Below are 22,659 nucleotides of genomic sequence, written 5' to 3' on the forward strand. Positions count from 1 at the left end.
CCAATTAAAAGCTGTTATGAATACAACTTAGGTAAAGATGTTTTCTATTGCTTTCTATGTTTTCTGTTGCTTTCCTGTTTTCAATTTCATTGGATTCTGCTCTTGTCCTTATTATTTTCTTCCTTTTGCTTGACTTGGGTTTATTTTGCTCTTCCTTTTCTGCTCTTAATCTAGGTTCCTGAAGTGGGAGCTTAGATTGTTGATTTGAAATTTTTCTAACGTAAGCAATTAACCTATAAATTTCCTCCTCAGTACTACTTTAGCTATGTCCCACAATTTTTGATATGGTGCATTTTCATTTTCATTTATTTTAATGCATTTTAAAAATTTCCTTTGAGAATTCCTCTTTTATTCAGGAATTGTTTTGAAGTGTGTTGTTTAGTTTTCAAGGCTTTGGAGATTTTCCTATTATCTTTCTGTTATTAATTTCTAGTTTTATTTTTAATGTGGCCAGAGAAAACACTCTGTATGATTTTAATTCTTTTAAATTTATTGAGGTTTATCTTATAGTCTGGAATATAGTCTATTTTGATAGATGTGCCTTCTGCATTTGAATAGAATGTGTATGCTAATATTGTTGGGTGCAATTTTCTATAAATGTTGATTACATACTTTTGGATGATGGTGTTATTCTATATCCCTACCAGCTTCATTTATTTAATTACTTATCGATTTTTAAGAGATTAGTGCTGAAGTTTCAAATAATTATTGTGGAGTCATCTATTTCTCATTTCAGCTCTATCAGTTTTTGTTTGTTTGTTTGTTTTGGTGTACCTAAATTTAGGATTGCTATGTCTTCTTGGTGGATTCACCCTTTTATCATTTTGAAATGTTCTTCTCTGTCTCTGGCAATTTTCTTTGCTTTGAAGTCTACTTTATCTGACATTAATACAACTAACTCTGCTTTTTCTTTGATTAACATTTGGACAACATCTTTTTCTGTGCTTTTACTTTCAGCATGCCTATATTCTTACACTTGAAATGAATTTCTTGTAGACAGCAAACAGTTGGGACATGTTTTTCAGTCCACCCTGCCAACCTCCATTTTTCAATTGACATATTTGGGTCATTTGCATTTAATGTAATTATTGATGTATGAGAACTTCAGTGTGACATTTTACATTTTTGGGGTTTTTTTTTTTGTTCTTTTTGTTTAGTATTTCTTGTTTTCTTTTTTTCTGACTTTTTGTGGTTACTTGAAAATTTTTAAGAATTTCATTTTTATTTATTTCTATGGTCTGAATGTTTATGTCCCCAGCCAAATTCATGTATTGAAACCCTCACTTGAAGAGAGTGGCATTAGGGAGTGATATCTTTGGGAGATAACTAAGTCATAGGCTGAAGCCCTCATGAATAGTACTAGTGTTCTTATAAAAGAGATCCAAGAGATACCCTCTGTTCCTTCCTTGTTGAGAAGTTATGAGGAGGTTGGCCCTCACTACACACCAAATCTGCCAGTGACTTGATCTTGGACTTTCTAGTCTCCAGAACTGTAAGAAGTAAATTTCTATTGCTTATAAACCACTTAGTCTATGGTATTTTGTATAGTATCCCATATGGATTAAGACATTTATCTATATTGCTTTTTAGTATATCTCTTTGTATAGTTTTATAGTGGTTGATCCAAGTATTACATTTTATACACATATCACAATCTATTGATGTCATTTTTACCACATTGAGTGAAGTATAGAAGTCGATTTTTTTTACATATGTTTACCCTCCCTTATTTATCACAAAATTGCCTTAAATATTTCCTTTGCATACATTTAAAACCACATCAGTATTATAATGCTTGATTCCATCATCAAACATTGTTAAGAAAACTTAATGTATTTGCTCATATTTTTACTTACTGTGGTCTTTCTTCTTTCCTGGTGTTTCAAAGTTACTCCTTCAAAGGATCCGTGGGGCAGATCCTTTATGAATGCTTTGGTGCCTTCCCTTGGTGATGAATGGGTTCTCACTCCATGAGTTCATATGAGAGAAGGGCTAGTGGGGAGTTAGGATAACTCGACTGACAACAACATCTCTTAGTTTACCTTCATATGGGAATGTCTTAATTTTTCCTTCATTCCTGAAGGGGATATTGTCACTGGATGGAGATACCTAGGTTGAGAGCTCTTTACTTTCAGCTCTTGAAAAATGTTGTGTCTCTTTCTCTTGGCCTCCATGGTTTCTGATGAGAAATCTGCTGTCATTTGAATTGTTTTTTCTTTATAGGTAAGTTGTCATTTATCTCTTACTGCTTTTAAGACTTCGTCTTTAATTTTCAGAAGTTTGACTACAGTATATCTTGGCATGAATTTCTTTTAGTTCATCCTCTGAGGTTCACTCAGCACTGGAATCTGTAGAGTTAAACGTTTTGCCAAATTTTGAAAGTGTTCAGTGATTATTTCCTTTTTTAATGAAAAAAAAGTACTTGTTTTAGTACATTTCTATTTGATTTTAATTGACACATAATAATTGTACATATTGCTTGTAATCCCAGCACTTTGGGAGGCCGAGGCGGGCGGATCACGAGGTCAGGAGATCGAGACCACGGTGAAACCCCGTCTCTACTAAAAATACAAAAAATTAGCCGGGCGTGGTGGCGGGCGCCTGTAGTTCCAGCTACTCGGAGAGGCTGAGGCAGGAGAATGGCGTGAACCCGGGAGGCGGAGCCTGCAGTGAGCCGAGATTGAGACACTGCACTCCAGCCTGGGTGAAAAAGCGAGACTATCTCTCAAAAAAATAAAAAAATAAAAAATAATAATAATAATTGTACATATTTATGTGTTGCTTCCAGCTGTTGTTTCTTTGAGTACTTTTTCAGCTCTGCTTATTTCTTCTTTTCTTTCAGGACTCCAATGATAGCAATGTAAGACCTTTTATTATAATCCCATAGCTTCCCAAAGGCTCTGTTCTTTTTTTCCCTTCAGTCTATTTTCTCTGTTGTTCAGAATGAATGGTTATTGAACCCATTTATTGATTTTTTTAATTTTAGTTATTATGTTTTTCAGTTCTGAAATTTCCTTTTAGTTCTCCTTTTTATCTTTTATCTTTCCATTTTTTAAATTTCAAATTTCATTTTATTTCAAATGTGCTAATAATTGCCTGTTAAGGGATTTTTCTTTAAAATCTTTGTCAAATAACTCTAACATCTCTGTCATCTTGTGTGGCATCTATTGATTTTCTATTTCACTCAGTTTGATATCTTCCTGGTTCTTGTGATTTTAAAAATCAGAACCTGGACATCTTGTGTATCATGTTCTGAGAATCTACATCTTATTTAAATCTTCTGTTTAGCTGAGTAACTTGGCAGAATAAGGCAGGAAGGTGCAACCTCACTACTTCAAGATAGACGGTGGACGTCCAGGTTCTCTATTCACTCTCCTTTGACACCTGAGGGAATGACTCCTTATTACAGCTGGGTGGCTGGGGATGGGATTTCTGGCTCCTCACTAGGCTTCCATTAAAACTTTCTGGCTGGATGGAGTAGGAGTGCCTTATTTCTGCTATTGTATGTCTTCCACTGACACCACAGGAGTGGTGGTAAAGGGTGGCTTCTCTACTGTCGGGTGATGATGACAGTCCTGACTCCCCACTAGCCCTTCTCTGACACTGCTGCAGCATAGAGTGGGAATGGCACTTTGTTATTGCCTGCTGGGTGGAAGTCTGGGTTTCCCACGTGGTTTCCACTGATACCTCAAGGAAGAGAGTCCCATGACCACTCTTCAGAAATGAAAATTTCAGCTCCCTTCTTGGCCTTCTCTGACAGCACCCCATGGAGTGTTAGGAATGCCTTGTGAGTGCCTGATGTGGGTGAAAGTCTACACCCCTATCACTGCCTTTGCTGGTGATGTGGTTTGGATATGTATCTCCTCCAAATATCATGTTAAAATGCAATCCCCAGTATTGAAGGTGGGGTCTAGTGGGAGGTGTTCAGGTCATATAGGCAGATAGTTTGGTGCCTTCCCCTTGGTGATGAATGAGTTCTCACTCTATGAGTTCTTGTGAGAGCTAGTTGTTAAAAGGAGCCTGGCACCTCCTCCTCTCTGTTTTGCTCCCTCTCTCACCATGTGACATACCTACTCCCCCTTCACCCCTGCCATCATTGTAAGCTTCCTGAGGCCTCACCAGAAACTGAGAAGATGATGGTGCCATGCTTCTTCAGCCTGCAGAACCATGAGCCAAATAAACCTCTTTTCTTTATAAATTATCCAGTCTCAGGTATTCTTGTATAGCAATGCAAACAGACTAATACAACTGGCAAAGCTGGGACCACAGTTGTTTTCTGCAGTATTTGGTTAAAGTAGAATGGTTATTGTCTAAGGTTTTCTGTCTAGGCTCAGTTGTCCCTAGTCCTTTGGCTAGAGAAAGCAGGCTTTGTTAGTACTTTTTCTCTTCACACTCATTGGCATTTCTTCGTTGCCAATTTCTCCAGCTCAAAATCTCGGATATATGAAGCAAATGCAACCTGGGGAATGCACCACTTTGTTGTTGCTTGGGTCCCAGTGTCCCTAGCCATTTTATCTTCTTCTCTCCACTGTCCAGATTCTTCCTATGTTTGCTTTATATATGATAACTAGGATTTTTAGCTGGACTGAGTTGGAAGAATAGGAAAAAGTGTATCTATTCTACCTTCCCAGATGTAAAAATTGCTCATGATTTTAATGTTCTCTTCCCATTTTTATTTCCTCTATTTTTCATTCTTTTGTGCTATCTCCTTTTTTCTGGATTAGATTATCTAGTCATTTTCTATTGTTTGTTAAAACATAGCATATTGATTTATTATATCTGTTGTTTTCCTGTTTTCTAATTTATGATTTTCTACTTTTGTATTTATATATCCTTCCAACTGCTTTGTTTTGGTTTACTTTATTAGTCTTTCTTTCTCTAGCTTTTACAATTTAGAATTTAATTCATTTATTTTTATGCTTTAATTTTTATGTTTAGCTTTTAATGATACATTTAATATAAATATTTAGCTTTCATTATTTTCTAGTTAAGTCTGCAGTTTTTCAGTTACTGTTCCTCTTCAGGAATAAGCCATACCATAATACCACTGAGGTCTCATAAGTAAAGTTAATAATGATGTTTTAATTTTTATATGCAATGTATAATTAAATTTTCTAAAATATTTTATCAATTTTACACACTACTTTTTTCTCCATATGTTTGAGTTTTCTTTTGTTTTTATTGAGGTATATTCACAGCTTCTATTTTCATTTGTTCATTCATTTATTTTGAGAGCCTGCTTTTATTTATTGTTGCTGACACAACATCTGCTTTCAGTCTAATTGTCATATATTTGTAGGCACTATACCATTTATTTTTTGGATTTAAGACTTTGTAGTTATAAAATTATATGCCACATGTATATTGTAGAAATGTAATCTGTCTAAGACTTGATAAATTTTTCAATCTGATGATTTACAGTTTTTCCTAAATTTTGGAAAGTTCTTTTGAATTATTGCTTTTTGAAACATTGTCTTTCCCTTATTCTCTCTATTTCATCTCTTCTTTTAGGCATATGTTTTATGTCATCATTATATCCTCCATATTTCTGAATTTCTCTCTGTTTTCCATCCTGTTTTTTCTCCATATTACGTTCTGGGTGATATTCTTACATATATCATTAATTTACTCATACTTGTTTTTGTTCTTTCTGGATTCTGTATAACAGAGGCATGTAAAATTTTTAAAAAATCATTTATTCATTTATAAACTTACCTAATATTCTGAATTAATTTTTTTCTGTTTCTTTGGTCATATTCAATATATTGATATCATACTATTTTTCAAATTGCGTTTTCCATCCTGTAATTTTCTCATATTTTTACTTTTGTCTCAGTACATTCTGGAGAACTTTTCAAGATCGTCCTCCACAACACTGATTTGACTTCATGGAATGGTGGTTATTTTGTTACTGATTCTATCTCATTTTAAGTTAATCATCTGTTTGATTTCAAAACATTATTCCCTTGTCTCATCTAGCTCTTTTATAAGGATCTGCCTATAAGGCAGCTTTCTTTACATGCCAGACTGAAATGACAAATCAAACATCAAATCTAGATTTTCATTCATTTTTTATTTTTATTTTTATTTATTTATTTTTTTGAGACAGAGTTCTGCTCTTCTTGCCCAGGCTGGAGTGCAATGGCGTGATCTTGGCTCACCACACCCTCCACCTCCCAGGTTCAAGCGATTCTCCTGCCTCAGCCTTCCCAAGTAGCTGGGATTATAGGCATGCACCACCAAGCCCTGCTAATTTTGTATTTTTAGTAGAGTTGGGGTTTCTCCGTGTGGATCAGGCTGATCTCAAGCTCCCGACGTCAGGTGATCTGCCCACCTCAGCCTCCCGAAGTGCTGGGATTATAGGCATGAGCCACCACGCCCGGCCTTCATTCATTTTTTAACATTTATTTGACAATTGTCTTTTAAATACCAATTGCATTCCTCCTCTGTGAGTGATGTCATGTCTTATGGTCTAGCAGGAAGAACAGCCAAAAAAGCAAATAAATAAAAGATAATGAATGCTGTAATAAGAGTAGATGAGTAGATGGTTTAATGAGCCCACATAGTGAGAACATGTAACCCACCTGGGGTGAGGACATGGGTAGGGTGTGTCTAGGGAGGCAGCAAGGAAAAGCACCCTAGAGGAAATGATATTTAAGCTCAGTCTTTTGAAAGATAAGGAGTCATGGTGCCACCAGTAGAAGTAGCAAGTCCTAAGAAGAAGAAATAGGATATTGGAAGGCTCAGATGACTGAGTATGGCAAAAGGTAGCATCAGAGGACACAGCGTTAAGCTACAAAGGGCCCAATCTGTCATTCCTGTGGAGTATCTGGGTGAATACAATTACTTATAACTTTCTATTATTTTGGCAAGACACACATATGACATTTATATATACATGTTACTGATGCAGGACAAGGAGAGCATACAACATATTATTGAATAGAGGGGAGAAATATATTGATTTTGACCAGGAGAGTATGAGAAAGATTCATGAAAATGTGAAACAGGTGGTGAAGGTAGGATGGGGCCTGGCTGAAGATTCTGGAGTACAGTAGTCAGATTCTTTACCTCATTCATACCTGTCAGACTCAGGACCACTTCCCATTGTTTCCAATTCAATTGCAAACTATTTGTCCCACAAACACACAGACATTAGGGTGTTGGTCCAGAACTAACATGACCTTTTCTCTTCCAAAATGATTTCTACATTAAAAAATAAAAACAGATACAATTTTTTTTTTTTGACTCTGACATCCAGGCTGGAGTGCAGTGGCGTGATCTTGGCTCACTGCAAGCTCCACCTCCCAAGTTCACGCTATTCTCCTGCCTCAGCCTCCTGAGTAGCCGGGACTACAAATGCCCGCCACCACGCCAGGCTAATTTTTTGTATTTTTAGTAAAGACAGGGTTTCACCGTGCTAGCCAGGATGGTCTTGATCTCCTGACCTCGTGATCCACCAGCCGCTGCCTCCCAAAGTGCTGGGATTACAAGCGTGAGCCACCGTGCCCAGTCCAACAGATTCAGTTTTAAAAACATACATCTGTTACAGAGAGAGCACATCACAATTTCTTTGCACTAAGGTCACTTTTCAAAATACTAGAGCAAGGTGCAGTACTGCTTTCAAAAGGCTCCCACAAGCTAGGGAAGAAAGATTCACGGGCTCAATCATTGGCCAGTTCATAAATTATTGTCTCCAGCTTCAAAGTCACCTTTTTTTTATTTTAACTCTCCTTTCTCATGCAGAGATGAAGCTCTGCATACTATGTTTTCCTGGTTCTAGCAGTCTCCCTGTTAGACCATTTAATACTAACCTGGGGCAGCTGCCTTACAAGTGGAAGTTTATTTTCCTCTAACCCTACTCCAGTCACACCTTGTTATCTGTAAATCCATAATTTGAGTCCTATCTAATCATGTTCTGGGGCCAATTATAAGTCTAACATAGGAAGAAATAGCCTCTAAAAGAATGATAAGACTTTGGTAATTTATGTTAGCAGCAATCTTGGATATACGCGTGGGACCATGGAGGAAAAGAATGTAACACTGATGATGTCTATACTTATTGCCATGGGTACATTTACCAGACATTCTGAATTGAATATGTGAACCTGTGCAGGCAGAGTAGCTCCAACAGTCAACATGAACCTTGGGCTCAGCACTGGCTGACTTTCAATGAGGTTGAGATGCCAGAACTGCCCTGGCAGAAGGAAGGAATCCAAAAGTTTAGGAATATAGAAATGTTGGGGTGAATTCATTGTGTGCAGAATATGTACCCATTCCTCTACCCTATCTCTCAAGAGGGCCCAGAGGATACTCTCTTCACTAAGCCATTGAAAATTTTATTGGTGACAGGAGCACCGATCTTTTTTTCTTTTTTTTTTGAGATGGAGTCTTGCTCTGTTGCCCAAGCTGAAGTGCAGTGGTGCGATCTTGGCTCACTGAAAACTCTGCTTCCTGAATTCAAGTGATTCTCCTGACTCAGCCTCCTGAGCAGCTGGGACCATAGACGTGCACCACCATGTTCTGCTAATTTTTTTTGTATTTTTAAGGGAGATGGGATTTCGCCATGTTGGCCAGGCTGGGCTCGAACTCCTGACCTCAGGTGATCCGCCCACCTCTGCCTTCCAAAGTGCTGAGATTACAGATGTGAGCCACCGCACCCAGCCAGGAGCACCAGTCTTAACCTTACTGCTTCATTATGGGTGGACGCGACAGTAGGAGATACTATCATTGAGGTGCACTTCCTGATGTCAGTGGAGATAATGCAGTCTAGGAGAAGCAGAAGCGAAGTGGAAATGCTTAGTTGGCAAAGAGAAAGGGAGAGCATTGACCATAATGGGCTGCCAGGATGAAGTGGCAATGAAATATTTTTACACAAGATATTTGGCAGTGGCTTATTAATTTCAAGGACCCTAGGAATAAAATATACGGGTACCTTATAAAAGGGTTACTTGATCAATGTAATAGAAAAATCTCCAGGTCTAGTGGCTCGAACCTAGCAATCAAGAAGTAAACCTTTATTGGGTCAAGCCACAGAAACTTTGGGATTGTCAGGAGTTTGCCTGTCTTCACTAATGCAACTGGGGCATGAGAATAACATTTATTATTTTTCATTAGAAATAAAAATTGACAAATTCAAAAGCTTTGGACATACTTACATGTGCTTTTATGGTCTGACCTTAGTGTAGAAAGAAGAGAGAAATCAGCTTGACTCAATAATGATGAAGATATTATCAAAGGGGCTAAAATTGTTTTTTGCCAAAAGGGAAGGATTTAGTTTTCTGAGCTTATGTTTCAACTGTACACTTCAGTTCTCAAAGATCGGTTCTCAACAGGCCATGCAAATCAAGGGTGATGTCCTTCCATCACAGCGTCATCTCTGCACAAAGTGTTGAGTCATCTCTCCTCCTAAGTGGAAGGACTGTTAGACAGCAGGTCAGCAGAGTATCTATACTCCAGACTGAAGGGGTGGGTTGCCCCTCCACACCTGTGGGTGTTTCTCATTAGGTGAAACGAGAGACTTGGAAAAGAAAAAGACAAAGTATAGAGAAAGAAATAAGGGGGCCCAGGGGACCAGCGTTCAGCATATGGAGGATCCTGCCGGCCTCTGAGTTCCCTTAGTATTTATTGATCATTCTTGGGTGTTTCTCGGAGAGGGGGATGTGGCAGGGTCATAGGATAATAGTGGAGAGAAGGTCAGCAGATAAACAGGTGAACAAAGGTCTCTGCATCATAGACAAGGTAAAGAATCAAGTGCTGTGCTTTAGATATGCATACACATAAACATCTCAATGCCTTACAGAGCAGTATCGCTGCCCGCATGTCCCACCTCCAGCCCTAAGGCGGTTTTCCCCTATCTCAGTAGATGGAACATACAATCGGGTTTTATACCGAGACATTCCATTGCCCAGGGACGGGCAGGAGACAGATGCCTTCCTCTTGTCTCAACTGCAAAGAGGCATTCCTTCCTCTTGTACTAATCCTCCTCAACACAGACCCTTTACGGGTGTCGGGCTGGGGGACCGTCAGGTCCTTCCCTTCCCACGAGGCCATATTTCAGACTATCACATGGGGAGAAACCTTGGACAATACCTGGCTTTCCTAGGCAGAGGTCCCTGCGGCCTTCCGCAGTTTTTGTGTCCCTGAGTACTTGAGATTAGGGAGTGGTGATGACTCTTTTTTTTTTTTTTTTTGAGACGGAGTCTTGCTCTGTCGCCCAGGCTGGAGTGCAGTGGCGCAATCTCGGCTCACTGCAAGCTCTGCCTCCCGGGTTCACGCCATTCTCCTGCCTCAGCCTCTCCGAGTAGCTGGGACTACAGGCGCCCGCCACCACGCCTGGCTAATTTTTTGTATTTTTAGTAGAGACAGGGTTTCACCGTGGTCTCCATCTCCTGACCTCGTGATCCGCCCGCCTCGGCCTCCCAAGGTGCTGGGATTACAAGCGTGAGCCACCGTGCGCCCGGCCTGACTCTTAACGAGCATGCTGCCTTCAAGCATCTGTTTAACAAAGCACATCTTGCACAGCCCTTAATCCATTTAACCCTGAGTTGACACAGCACATGTTTCAGAGAGCACAGGGTTGGGGGTAAGGTTATAGATTAACAGCATCTCAAGGCAGAAGAATTTTTCTTAGTACAGAACAAAATGGAGTCTCCTATGTCTACTCCTTTCTACACAGACAAGATCTCTCTTGCTTTTCCCCACACCAGATCAGTGCTGAATCCCCACTTCCTAGTCCTGAGATAGAAGTTCTCCCCTCCCTTCCTATTCTGTGGTGCCTTCCCTGCCACTCTGTCCTCTTATCTCCCTTTACTTTCTGTTTTCTCCTTACTTTCTTCTAGGCCAACCCTATCTTCGCCAAATATATCTTCCAACCCTATTGTCTGACACTGAAGCCGAAGCTTCTTTCAGTCTTTGTTTCTGCTTTGGTGTTGGCTGGATGGAGGGAAGGAAGGAGGGAAGAGCGTGGGAGGGAAGAAAAGAGCCCCTCAGTGCATGAGTGAGAAACAGTGAGGGAAGGAATTACTCTAAAAACACAGAGATTAACTCTGTGAAATATAATCCTGCCACAAAGGGCTGTGTGGCCAAGTTACCTTCTCAACCTTCACTGTAATTAACTTTTTAGCCCTGCAGGCTTCAACCCACTGCTAAGTATGAGGGAACAATTACTGAATTTGAGCACGCTGTGACTTAGACAAAATGTAATTTTGGTGGTTGACTTGCATGTATACAAATTCCCCCAATCAGCAAAATGGGCAGATCAGCTGATGCACTTTTTCCTATTCCTGCCTGATCATAAGCACCACCTGGGGAAACAGACATATGAATTTCTTCCCCCACCCAGATGCATCAGCCTCTCCAGGGGAGGGGGTCTGAACATCAATTTTAAAGAGTTTCTCAGAAGAACTTCATGATCAGGCAAGTTTGGAAACTTTGAGACACCATGGGGAAATATTTCTGAGAAAGAAAATAAGAGAGCTGTCAATTTACAAATACTACAACATGTATTTAGCAATAACTACTCCCTTGACTAAACATATTTTTAAAGTAAAAAGTGTCCTGCTGATATCTTAATTTTTTTTCTGAGTTTGAAGACAAGTTTTCAGCTTCTCAATTCCGAATTTTTCCATGCCTCAGGTTCTATATCATCATCATGATGAATTGCACACTTGTGCAATTATCGTCTTTAATTAAGTGAGATTATAGGTAACCACTTATAAAACAGTATGTTATCATTTGTAAAAAAAAAAAAAAAAAAGTGCTTTGAGATGCTGAGGTTAGAGGATTGCTTGAGCCCGGGAGTTCGGGACCAGCCTGGCCAACACCCTGTCTCTACAAAAAATATTAAAAACTTACCCGGGCATGGTGGCACATGCCTGTAGTCCCAGCTACTCAGAAGGCTGAGATGGGAGGATCCATGAGACCAGGAGTTCAAGGTGGCGGTGAGCTATGATCATGCCACTGCACTCCAGCCTGGACAACAAAGGGAGACCCTGTCTCAAAAAAAAAAAAAAAGGAAAAATAAGTCATCTCATATGAAGGGAAGAAATGCTCTTTTTGAGCACTTACCATGAGTGTTATGCCACTATACAATATAACTGTCTTGAAAGTGGGACAGGGGTGTCCATTTGCTGATGAGGAAACAGAAAACGGAGGCTTTCCCATGGTCACAGGGTAAACTGTGGGCCAGGCTCTAAACCCAGATAATTTATTAGACAATGAACTTCATAACAAAATGGAGATGAAATGTTGAGAATTCATTTGTATTTTACAAATAAAATTTTCCACAGCTGATGCAAGAAAGAAACGTCTCACAAATGGTTATGCTGACTTCTAGAAAATCTACACTGCTTTCGTATTGGTGATTGTGTTGATTATAGCGAGATCAGTGAAGTCACAGACTGGTTGATTCGACAAGGGTGATGAGTGAGTTTAATTAACTATAGCAAACACATAATGAATAAACACAATATCCCACAAAAACAAATAAAATAAATACTGTCTCATGGTTTTTAATTATGCAAAAGCAAGCCATAGAACAATTTTTTTAAAAACAAAGTAAATTTTTTGATGACAGCATGTAAAGTAAGTATAGTAGGACTTTAAATATTCTCCAGCTTCTCTCAATAGCTGGCTCACAGTTTTGAATTCTCCAGATACTCATATCAACTATCTTCTTACTCTTTAAAATTTTAAAACTCTTTTGAATTTAGTGGCCTCTTATTTTGACTCTAATTTAACAAATATGAAATCAAACCATTCAGCTGTATACTTTTCTAATATCACTCCAAGCAAGATCTTCTAATTAAAAAGTTACTTGTTTGTGTTATTTGCCCTTCAACGATTAAATAGAAACATCTGTCATAATCTGTGTCAGGACGTATTTTGTTGCAGACTGTATATGAAGTATTTGAAGGGAAGATGTCAAACTGGTATGACATCAAATAACTTTCTAGAGAAGCATTACAATAGAAAATAATGCCATGGCATATTATATAGTCCTTTAGAATTTATATTTGGCTTTCATAGAGATTATGATTCATACTTATTAGATAAGTTTATCACGTATAAGTTATATAAATAACGTATTCAGGTAAATTATGGAGGAAAGTACCAAGTCACCTTTTACTGTTGGAATAAAACTAACTGTGTGAGGATTAGATTGAGATGATGCATATAAGGAACACAGCATAAGGTCTGCTCCAGTAAAATTTATTCTCCAGTAAAATTTATTCAGTATTCAAAGTTGTTATAATTGTAACTGCCTCTGCAGCATGTCTCTTTCAAAGTGAATAATCCTACTGAAAATAGAAAATGTTCCACATATTTGTTTTGCTGATTGATGTGGCAAGAAACTTGAAAGTAGCAAGTGATTTTATTTAAAAAATTATATGTGAAATACTGCAATAGGATCCTTAGAAGAGACAAGGTATTTATATACATAGGATAGAAAATTACATTTGTATACAAAACTAGAAAGAATACTACAATGAACTCATCGTCAATTTTAACAAGCATCGACTCATGGCTGGTCTTTTAAAATGTGTTTTCTTAACCCATTCTTCCTTTTCCCTGCCCACACACATACTTTTCAAGCAAATTGCAGACATCTTATAATAAAATAACATTTTAAATAAACTTTGATCCTATTAAATAAGGTAAAGTATCACAATATAAAACTGTTTTAAAGGATATGAGTCCTACATAAATGTGATCTAAAGAAGCAAAACTTGAAAAATCTCATATTGTAAACATTTATCTTCTAAAATAAAAGAAAGAAAACAATAATGAAATCATATTTGAAGTAAAACAAAATTATGTAAATGTTTATTATTAAGCTTTCAAATATGATTGGAGAAATAATAAAAATTGAATTTTTTCAATATTAATATGTTTTCAGTGAACATTACTTGAAAACACAATCTACTTATTTATTTAAAAAGTAACAAAATATGGCCGGGCGCGGTGGCTCACGCTTGTAATCCCAGCACTTTGGGAGGCCGAGGCGGGCGGATCACAAGGTCAGGAGATCAAGACCACGGTGAAACCCCGTCTCTACTAAAAATACAAAAAATTAGCCGGGCGTTGTGGTGGGCGCCTGTAGTCCCAGCTACTCAGAGAGGCTGAGGCAGGAGAATGGCGTGAACCCGGGAGGCGGAGCTTGCAGTGAGCTGAGACTGCGCCACTGCACTCCAGCCTGGGCGACAGAGCAAGACTCCGTCTCAAAAAAAAAAAAAAAAAAAAAGTAACAAAATATTCTAAAATAAATGTTTCCAGTTATCATTCTTTCTATTATTTGGTAAGAAGTATCTGGCAAAGTACTAATTCACATTTCTCAAAAAGACAAATGAATCACCAATTAAAGTAGAGATTACTATATATATATATATATATATATATACACATATATATATACGTATATATATATACGTATATATATATATACGTATATATATATATACATATATATACATATATATATGTATATATATATACATATGTATATATATATACATATGTATATATATATACATACATATTTTTTTTTTTTTTTTTTGAGATGGAGTTTTGCTCTGTTGCCCAGGCTGGATGCAATGGCGCTATCTTGGCTCACCGCAACCTCTGCCTCCTGGGTTCAAGCGATTCTCCTGCTTCAGCCTTTCCGAGTAGCTGGGACTACAGGCGTGCGCCACCACGCCCAGCTAATGTTGTATTTTTAGTACAGACGAGGTTTCTCCATGTTGGTCAGGCTGGTCTTGAACTCCCAGCCTCAGGTGATCTGCCTGCCTTGGCCTCCCAAAGTGCTTGGATTACAGGTGTGAGCCACCGTGCCAGGCCATGACTATTTTTTTAAAAATGTATTTTGTTATGGTAATGAGAAATATGAATGTCAAAGAAGAGGAAATGGCCAGGTGCATTGGCCCTGCATGTCATTGAACTGAGGTAAGGACTTGGTGCAGGAATAGTCTCTCATAAGCACTGTAGAATATTCGCCATTTCAAATGCTAGCAGGATCACAAACAGGCCCCAGAACAACATGCAAAACATTTTTATCCTATAATAATTTGTATTAGTTATCAATTGCTGTGTAACAAATTGCACCAACATTTGAAGGCTTAAAACAGCACACATTTATTATTTCATAGTCTCTGTGGATCAGGAATCTGGACCCAGTTAGGTCCTCTGTTTCAGGGTTTTTTACAATGCTGCAATGAAGGTATTGGCTGCAGCCACTTCAAGGTTCATCTCGGGCAGGGTCTGCTTATTCAGTGGTTGCTGGCAGGATTCAGTTCCTCTCTTGCTGTTGTAGTGATGGCCTTAGTTCCTCTCTTGGCCAGAGGTTGCCCCCAGTTTCTTGCCATGTGGGCTGCTCAGGTAAGTCTTTAAAGCTAGCAGGAGAGTTTGCTAGCAAGACCGAAGTCTTATAATTTTTTGTAACTTAACTAATGGAAGTTTTCTATGCATTAGAAGTCACCAGATCCAGCCCACAGTAAAGGTGAGGCCATTACTCAAGGGTGTGGATACTAGGAGATGCAGACTATTACGTGCCATCTTGGAAGTGGGTCTTTATAGACTTCAACCCTCATGCCCCTTTTCTTTCAGCCTTAAGATGTCTTTGTTTTCTGCCATAACCCATGAACTCCTTTGGCCTGAAATCTACTAAACTAAGAAATTCACAAATGTAAGAAGATAAAGGAAATTGTCTTATTATAAGAAAAATTGAGGTTCTTAGGTGGAAATGATAAAATCAAGTTGCAGAAGTAGACATAGAAAATGACATTCGTCCATATGGCAATGGTTTCAGTATAAATCACACCAATTTGTACAAACTAGATGTGTTGATTGATTAGCATAGCACTTTTTTTTGTGTTTTGAATGTGAATGTGAACATCTTTTGTGTTCAGAAATGTGAATGTCTTCAGGCATGTGCCCTCTAGTTCCCTACCAGCCCCTCCCACTGCTCCTTGGCATCTTACAACTCTGGGTAACTTCTTGGGTTAATATAAGTAACCAGCTCAGCCCCAAATCATTTGAGTTGGGACTCTGTGGCATAAAATACCAACTGGCAAGAGTAGTCCAGATATTCTGTGTATCTGAAGTAACCCCTATTTCCTAGTTTCTTTATGAAGGAGTCTTTTTAGGGCCTCTTTAATGCTCTGGAATCGGATATTGAGTAACAGCACGTAGCTTTCATTTTTATGCTTAGTATAGGTCAGAAAACCCAGGTAAATACTTTGGTCTTTGCGGGCCACATATGGTTTCTGTCACATGTTCTTTGTTTTGTTTATAACCCTTTAAAAGTTAAAAACCCTCCCTAGCCCCCAGGCTGTAAAAAAAAAAAAAAAAAAAAAAAAAAAAACAGGCTACAAGCTGGATTTGACCTATGGGTTGTTTACCAAGTCTGTTAGATACTTCTTTGGCCATTTTTGATTTTCAAGAGCTGAAATGCCATAATCCTCAAATTTGAGATGCAGACATATTTGAGATGCAAATTGCATTTCAAATTGCATCAAATTGCAAATTGCATCAAATTTGAGATGCAAAGAGTGATTCAAATTTTCCTAATGAATGTGGTTAATATTATTCCTTTATGTTAACTAAAATACTGGTTGAGTATCAAACATAAATGATAGTCCACCATGATAGTGATGGTGGCCACTTAGTAGGCCACTTTGATCTTGGAATTTACTGTGGGAAATTTGACTGCATTATCTTTGACATAATTTCTTGCCTTTCTTTTTTCTCTACTCTTTATGAACTTTTCATTAATAAGATAGTGAACTCCTTGAATTGATTATCTTTTCTATCACATTTTCCCACCCATCTTTGTCTTGTGGTCACACTTTTTGTGAGATTTCCTTAAGTTTTTTCTCTTTTAATTCCTGTAATGATCTTTAAAGTTACATTTCTAAAAGCTCTTTTTTGTTTCACAAGTATTCATTTTTCATACCACCCTGTTCTTGTTTTATAGATATAAAATCTTCTGTGATTGTTCTGATGATATTAATTCAAGATAACAGTTTTGAAGAAAACCTCAAAAAACTCTCAGTTTTTTTTTCCTGGTTATTCTGGTATATATTTTTTTTCCTGTGGGAGGTTTTCCTCAAATGTCTCATAATGTTTCATTTCATTAACATTTCATAGGGATGCTCTGAAAAGCAGATTGGAAGCTGTGTCTGGTTTAGCTTGGGGGCTCCTCATTCATTGGCTCTTCTTATTCCAACAAAATAAGTCAGCAGAGTTATATCCCAACAGTCATGCAGTTACTCAGAGAAGAAACTGCCAATCTCTTGCCTTGGATGAGAGATGAGGAGGAGCTTAGCTACCAGCCTTCCATGCATGTGGCATGGAAGGAGGCAGGAGGAGTTAATTGTATACAATTTTTCTGCTACCTACAGAAATTCAGTTTTGCCCTGTGCCTCATCATCACTTTTCTCTGCACTTAGTGTCCCCTAGTCCCAAGTCCCTCCCAGTCCTGGTGTGTGAACTGTCATTCTTCATGCCTGCGTTTGTGAGCATGACTTCCTTACCTTATTAAATCCATGTATGTTCTGTTTTATAGAAATCGATTGAACTTGCTTTGCTCTTGCTGTCCCCATTCCCATGTTCCCCTGTATTTGTCAGTTTAGATCTTATTTTCTCTTTAATGTTCTTTTTAGAGTATTTTTGGAGGGAGATTAGATGCATAGTTGACTGACTCCATATATTTATCATGTAATTTGGCTCCCTCTTGCTTTCGCTAATTTTAATTTTATTGAAATATATTTCATAGTCATTCTCTTAAATGCAGTCAGTGACTGGTAAATTGTATGATGTTTAATCACTTAGGTTGCCTTTACATTTAAATAATAGATTGTTTTGCTGAGAAAGATAAAATATATTTTTCTCAGAATTTAGAAGATTCCACTCCATTATCTTCTAATGAGATATCTCATTTCCCTCTGGCACAAATTATATAAATAATTTATGGTTGTTAGTTGCCAGTAAACAGGAACTTGAGAAATTTTCCCCAACTTTATAGTAGGAAAGTGTTCAAATAAGTAGGAAAGTTGAAAAAATGGTACAGGGAACACCCATTTACCTCCCACCTAGGTAAGCCTTTAGCTGTATTTGCTTGGTATTTCTCTTTTTATATGTGTGTACGTTTTTTGTGTAACCATTTGAAAATAAGTTGCAGCCCTCATGAGAATTCACCCCTAATTATTCAGCATACATCTCCAAAGAATAAGGAAAATCTTCCATTAGCTACAATCCTCTTACTATAGCTAGGAAAATTAATACTTATTATTTTATGAGAAATATGTTCTTCATTTTAGAATTTTGTTCTCATTTAGAAATATGTTCTACATTTTATAATTTTTCCTTGATGTTTTGATATTTTACTTTGTGCATACTAAAGTTGGAGCTTTCTTTTTTAAAAAAACGTGAAGAACTTTATTTTTTATTTTATTTTTTAAAAAACATTTATTGTAAGTTCAGGGGTACATGTGCAGGTGTATTGTATAGGTAAACTGTCATGGGGGTATGTTGTACACATTATTTTACTACCCGGGTATTAAGCCTAGTACTCATTACTTATTTCTTCTGATTCTCTCCCTCCTCCCAACCTCCACTCTCCAGCAGACCCCAGTGTATGTTGTCCATGGGTTCTCATTATTTAACTGCCACATATAAGTGAGATCATGAAGTATTTGGTTTTCTGTTTCTGCGTTAGTTTGCTAAGGATAATGGCCTCCAGCTCCATCCATGTTCCTGCAAAGGACATGATCTCATTCTTTTTTATGGTTGCATAGTATTCCATGTTGTATATGTACCACATTTTCTTTATCTAGTCTGTCGTTGATGGGCATTTAGGTTGATTCCATGTCATTGCTATTGTAAATAGTGCTGCAGTGAACATACACATGCTAGTGTCTCTATGATGGAATGATTTATATTCCCTTGGGTATATACCCAGTAATGGGATTGCTGGGTCAAAAGGTAATTCTGTCTTTTGGTCTTTGAGGAATTGTCACACTGTTTTCCACAATGATTGGACTAATTTACACTCCCACCAGCCATGTACAAGCATTCTGTTTTCTCTGCAACCTTGCCAGCATCTGTCATTTTTTTGATTTTTTATAATAGCCATTCTGACTGGTGTGAAATGGTATCTTATAGTGGTTTTGATTTGCATTTCTCTAATGATCAGTGATGTTGAAGTTTGCCTCAATATCATCAGTTATATGCTTGTTTCCCACATGTATGTCTTCTTTTGAAAAGTGTCTGTTCTTGTCCTTTGCCTACTTTTTTTATGGGGTTGTTTGTTTTTCTCATAAGTTCCTTATAGATGCTGGATATTAGACCTTTGTCAGATAGATAGTTTGCAAATATTTTCTCTCATTCTGAGGTTGTCTGTTTACTCTGTTTATAGTTTCTTTTGCTGTACAGAAGCTCTTTAGTTTACTTAGATCATATTTGTCAATTTTTGCTTTTGTTGCAATTGCTTTTGGTGTCTTCATCATGAAATCTTTGCCTGTTTCTGTGTCCAGAATGTTATTGCCTAGGTTGTCTTTCTGGGTTTTTATAGTTTTGGGTTTTGCATTTAAGTCTTTAATTCATCTTGAGTTAATTTTTGTATATGGTATAAGGAAGGGGTCCAGTTTCAATCTTCTGCATATATCTTGGCAGTCATCCCAGCACAATTTATTGAATGGGGAGTCATTTCCCCATTGCTTGTTTTTGTCAACTTTGTTGAGGATCAAATGGTCCTAGGTGTATGGCCTTGTTTTTGGGCTCCCTGTTCTGTTCCTTTGGTCTATGTGTCTAGTTTTGTACCAGTACTATGCTGTTTTGGTTACTGTAGCCATGTAGTATGGTTTGAAGTTGGGTAAGATGATGCCTCCAGGTTTGTTTGTTTTGCTGAGGATTGCCTTGGGCTGCTTTTGGTTACATATTAACTTTAAAATAGTTTTTTCTAGTTCTGGGAAGAATGTCATTGGTAGTTTGTTAGGAATAGCATTGATGGCTTTGGGCAGTGTGGCCATTTTAACAATATTGGTTCTTCGTATCCTTGTGCCATGGAATGTTTTCCATTTTTTGTGTCATCTCTGATTTCTTTGAGCAGTCTTTTATAATTCTCCTTATAGAGATCTCTCATCTCCCTGGTTAGCTGTATTCCTAGATATTTTATTATTTTTGTGGCAATTGTGAATAGAATTGCATTCCTGATTTGGCGGAATGCTAGTGATTTCTGCACATTGATTTTTGAATCCTGAGACTTTGCTGAAGTTGTTTATCAGCTGAAGGAGCTTTTGGACTAGGATGTCTAGATATAAGATCATGTAGTCTGCAAATAGGGATAGTTTGATTTCTTCTCTTCCCATTTAGATGTCCTTCATTTCTTTCTCATGCCTGATTGCTCTGGCCAGGACTTCCAATACTATGTTGAATAAGAGTGGTGAGAGAGGGCATCCTTGTCTTGTGCCACATTTCAAGGGGAATGTGTCTAGCTTTTGCCCATTCAGTGTGATGTTGGCTGTGGGTTTGTCACAGATGGCTTTTATTATTTTGAGGTATGTTCCTTCAATACCTGGTTTATTGAGAGTTTTTAACTTGAAGGAGTATTGAATTTTATTGAAAGCCTTTTCTGCAACTATTGAGATAATCATGTGGGTTTTGTCTTTAGTTCTGTTTATGTGATGAATCACATCTATTTATTTGCGTATGTTGAACCAATCTTGCAACCTAGGGATAAGACCTACTTGATTGTGGTGGATAAGATGTTGATGTAATGCAGGATTCAGTTTGCCAGTATTTTGTTGAGGATTTTTGCATAGACTGCAAGCTAGACTAATAGTGAAGAAAAGAGAGAAGATTCAAATAAACACAATTACAAATGACAGAGAGGATATGACCACTGACTGCACAGAAATACAAATAACCAGCAGAGACTATTATGAACACTTTTGTGAATAAATTCCTGGACACACACATCCTCCCAAGACTGAGCCAGGAAGAAATTGAATCTGTGAACAGACCAATAACAAGGTCTGAAATTGAATCAGTAATAAGTAGCTTACCAATGGCCACCACCAAAAAAAAAAAAAAAAAAAAAAAAAGCCTAGGACCAGACGGATTCACACCTGAATTCTACCAGATGTACATAGAAGAGCTGGTACCATTCATAGAAAAACTGTTCCAAAAAAAGAGGAGGAGGGACTCCTCCCTAACTCATTCTATGAGGCCAGGAACATCCTGATACTAAAACTTAACAGAGACCAAAAAAAGGGGTCAAAGTTGGATCTTTATATGTGATTTCTTTTTAATCTACTCTGCTTAGCACTTAAATAGCCTCTTACAATCTTACATCAAGGCTTTTTCAGTTCTAGGACATTTTCTTCTTTGATTTTACTGCCTCCTCCCTTTGCTCTCTATGCTCTTTTCCTCCAAAACTGCCTCTGAAACTTCTGGATATCCATGCTAGCTCTCTTATCCTGTTTTCTATTTCTCTTATCATGTTTTCTATTTCTTGGTTCTTTGGGGATTCATTCAGGTAGAATTGCTTAGCTTAATCTTTCAGCTCACTAATTTGTTTTTCAGCTTTGTTCATTTTACTGTTTATCCCACCTCTACCTTTTAAATTTCATAATTAGTTTTTGAATTTTGTAGATTTCTATTGGAGTCTTTACTGAATACAAAATCTTCCTGAACTTCTCTGGGGATGGGAAGGAGAGGAATTCTTTTAGACATTTTCTAAAGTTTCATTCAGCTTTCTCTGTTAGCACGATTTGTTCCAGAGGGTAGTTTTCCTTTATTTTGAAGCCTCTATTACTTTATAGTTTTTTCTGCGAATGTATTGTGATTACTGGTTGTGTGCTCATGTTTATTTGCATTTCCCTGCCAACGTTGTGGACATATTTTGTTTTTACTGTAATCAGTTGTTTTTATTGTAATCACCTGAAAAAATCACCTGCATTAGTCATATCTGTGAGTTACTAGGGCTGGATCTCTAAGGAAAGTGTAGTGTGTCTCTCAGGATCATTCTTCTGAGGATCAACAGAGAGAAGCAATTATCCATCATTTCCTGACCCACACTAATCAAGGGTTCACCTATGGGTTTCTAATGCCCCTGAAATTCTGGGCTGCAAATGCATGCACGTGGAGTGGTCTTCTATGTCTTATGCTGCAGCAGTGTGAAACCCTGAGCAGACAGCATGAGCACTTGAGGTTATATTAGTATCACACGAGACAAAGGCTTCATGGAACTATGTGTCACAGCTGTAGCTGAAATCAAAGGTGAGACCAAGAAGGTCTAAGGAAGGTACTAGTGGCACCTGAATCAGAATATGAGATAGGAAATTTCAGGCAAAAAATGTTATCCTTTCAGTCATGGTCTCTGTGAGACACAGGGGAATCTTAAAGCAAAGGAAGTTTCTGCTTGCAATTACCTGACCTCATAAGGACAATAACATATCCAAATGAGCCTCAGGTGCACCAGCTCTGCACAGTACTTTAGACCTGATTAGACCAGGATATTCAAATACCACTTCACCTCTTCTCATTGACACTTTTGGAATTGGCTCCTAATTTCAGAGTGTATCCAACACTAGCCATTCACAACACGATCGTGAGGATGTGGGCAACCGTTAGGAGATATGGAAGTAACTAGTGGCACAC

At 37.8% G+C, this 22,659-nt stretch overlaps 2 long non-coding RNA genes across 2 annotated transcripts in view; one reads left to right on the forward strand and one right to left on the reverse strand.

Annotated features, from left to right (window-relative positions):
* LOC134731442 (uncharacterized) overlaps positions 1–22,659 on the forward strand; it is an 80,409-nt gene that overhangs the window by 46,409 nt on the left and 11,341 nt on the right. The window lies entirely within an intron of this gene.
* On the reverse strand, positions 9,543–10,132 carry LOC134731379 (uncharacterized). The gene is made up of 2 exons (XR_010113601.1): positions 10,093–10,132; positions 9,543–9,725 (listed from the first exon to the last, which is right to left on the reverse strand). It is a non-coding gene; the product is annotated as an uncharacterized lncRNA (long non-coding RNA).

The sequence above is a fragment of the Symphalangus syndactylus genome, chromosome 9 (assembly GCF_028878055.3).
Source record: "Symphalangus syndactylus isolate Jambi chromosome 9, NHGRI_mSymSyn1-v2.1_pri, whole genome shotgun sequence".
NCBI classification, from domain to species: domain Eukaryota; kingdom Metazoa; phylum Chordata; class Mammalia; order Primates; family Hylobatidae; genus Symphalangus; species Symphalangus syndactylus.